Below are 2968 nucleotides of genomic sequence, written 5' to 3'. Positions count from 1 at the left end.
CGATCGATCGGTGCTCTCTAAACATGCCGATCGCGAGGGCCGATCGCATGACGTAATATACATGACACTTTTCTCTGTGCGCGGCAAAACAAGCTCGCCAAAATGGCTTCACCGGTCTGGCATTATTTTAAGGTGTCCGAAAAAGACAGTAAAATAGCGGTATGCAACGTGTGTGTGAAGCAGAAATCCTGCAGCTCCACCCGCTGTGACGGACCGGTGAGCGGAGCACTAAGAGTTAGACCTAACACACTTAGCTATTTTATCTACCTCTGGAACAAGCTAAACTAGTTATAAATATGTTTATTCTTCACTGTCGGCCTCACACATTACTGGATCAGCGAGCTGCATGAGACGATACTGACGGGGCTGTCAGGAGAGAGAGAGAGGGGGAGAGAGAGGGGAGAGAGAGGAAAAGAGAGCGCTTGCTCATTTCTCCCGTGGTATTATCCAAAGTGAATGTAAACTTGAATAATATACATAATTTGAATGTAATAATTAAGTTGATTGTTGTTTGTGGAAGCTCCAGTGAATGAGCCCCATTAACTGAGTTTTAAACATCACTTTAAATGGAAGATTTAAAGTGATGTTTAAATCTTCCATTTAGGCCCCGCCCACTCGATCGGATCGGCATCGGCAGATACTGATTCCGGCGATCGGCGATCGGCGATCGGGCCCCAAAATTGGCGATCGGAGCATCCCTAAACACGATCCGTGTATCCATAATTTCCTGGTCTTCTCTAAAGAAGAGGGACCAATGAAAACGTTGTCATGTTGCCGTTGTTCAGCATGGAAACATTCATTAGCTAACAATGACATTATTGTTCTATTAATATAAAGGGAGGTCAGGTACTCTTTAAGACAGCTGCTAGTTATGGTACTTTTACTGAAGTACATTTCAAAAGCCTCTTTACTTTGACTTGAGTAAAGAAGTTTAGTCAGTACTTCTACTTTCACCAGAGTATTTTTAAACACGAGTATCTGTACTTCTACTTGAGTGAAGGATGTGTGTACTTCTACTTGAGTACAGGATGTGTGTACTTCTACTTGAGTACAGGATGTGTGTACTTCTACTTGAGTACAGGATGTGTGTACTTCTACTTGAGTACAGCATGTGTGTACTTCTTCTTGAGTACAGGATGTGTGTACTTCTACTTGAGTACAGGATGTGGACTCTGCCGTCTCTTCTGGTCTCAGTGTGTCAGCATCTGAGTCTCTCTGGTAACGAGTTGTTATTGGACGTTTGTCCCCTGTCAGTCACACTCTGTGATACTTAGACGACCAATTAGACTCAAGCTAAGCTGCTGTTTTATCAACAAGTCATTATCCTGCAGGGGGGGGGGGGGACTTTAGTCCTGGATGGCCCCAGCTACTGTCAGTAAAGCTGGAGAAAAACCCCCCTGAAAGGATGTCTTGGATTATAAAGACCCCCATCACCCGGCCACAAAACCCCTCTCTCTCTCTTAGCACCACACTCTACATCCTGGCATTTACATTACAGTGATGTGGAGCTGCATCTCCTCTGCACACTCACATCATACATGATTATCTCTGGTCTCTACAGACTCTCTTCAGTCCCTGGTCTCTGTAGACTCTATTCAGTCCCTGGTCTCTTCAGTCCCTGGTCTCTGTATACTCTATTAGTCCCTGGTCTCTTCAGTCCCTGGTCTCTGTAGACTCTCTTCAGTCCCTAGTCTCTTCAGTCCCTGGTCTCTTCAGTCTATGATCTCTTCAGTCCCTGGTCTACAGAGTCTCTACAGGGTCTCTTCAGTTATTGAGTCCCTGGTCTCTTCAGTTTCAGAGTCCCTGGTCTCTAGAGTCTCTTCAGACTCTCTTCAGGTCTTGAGTCTCTGGTCTCTACAGAGTCCCTGGTCTCAAGAGTCTCTTCAGACTATCTTCAGGTCTTGAGTCCCTGGTCTCTAGAGTCTCTTCAGACTCTCTTCAGGTCTTGAGTCTCTGGTCTCTACAGAGTCCCTGGTCTCAAGAGTCTCTTCAGACTCTCCTCAGGTCTTGAGTCCCTGGTCTCTAGAGTCTCTTCAGACTATCTTCAGGTCTTGAGTCCCTGGTCTCTAGAGTCTTTTCAGACTCTCTTCAGTTCTTCAGTCCCTGGTCCCTACAGAGTCCCTGATCTCAAGAGTCTCTTCAGACTCTCCTCAGGTCTTGAGGACCCCCCTCAGGACCAGTGCTGGTTAATGAGCAGCTTTCAGCCCCTTGTAAATTCCTGCACATTGTTCTCAATTTGTTAACCCTCTCTCTGGTCTTTGTGTGGAGGACTAAAGCTCTACAGTGCCCCCCCCCCCCCCCCCCCCCCCTCCTGAACCCCCCCCTCCTAACCCCCCCTCTGAGACACTTTACAGCTGAGTTTCCCCTCCTCTGAAACCCTGAAGATCTCCTGCAGTCAACCCCCTCCCCTCTTCAGGATGAATCACTTCCTCCTCTGATCCTCCATCAGGTCCTCAGGGACTCAGGGACTCAGGGACTCAGGTCCTCAGGTCCTCAGGTCCTCAGGGACTCAGGGACTCAGGTCCTCAGGGACTCAGGGACTCAGGTCCTCAGGTCCTCAGGTCCTCAGGTCCTCAGGGACTCAGGGACTCAGGTCCTCAGGGACTCAGGGACTCAGGGACTCAGGTCCTCAGGGACTCAGGGACTCAGGGACTCCTACTATATAGACTTTTTGCACTATTTTTATTTTGTTATTCTTGTATGTTATTCTATATGTTGCATCGCTGGAGGAGCTCAGTTCAGAAGGGTTTCATTTCCATTCTACTCTGTAGCTGCTGAGCATCTGATGAGAACACCTTTGAATCTTGAATCTTGAATCCTGAGGGCGTTACAACCATGCATGTTACGTGCTCCCCTCCTTGTTTTCTTTCTGTCTCCCTGCTGCCCAGGTGCACCTGGTCTGCCCCTGGCTCCGCCTCTGCCCAGGTGCACCTGGTCTGCCCCTGGCTCCGCCTCTGCCCAGGTGTAC

Source organism: Trematomus bernacchii, unplaced genomic scaffold (assembly GCF_902827165.1).
Source record: "Trematomus bernacchii unplaced genomic scaffold, fTreBer1.1, whole genome shotgun sequence".
Lineage (NCBI taxonomy): Eukaryota > Metazoa > Chordata > Actinopteri > Perciformes > Nototheniidae > Trematomus > Trematomus bernacchii.
This window is presented reverse-complemented; position numbering follows the sequence as displayed.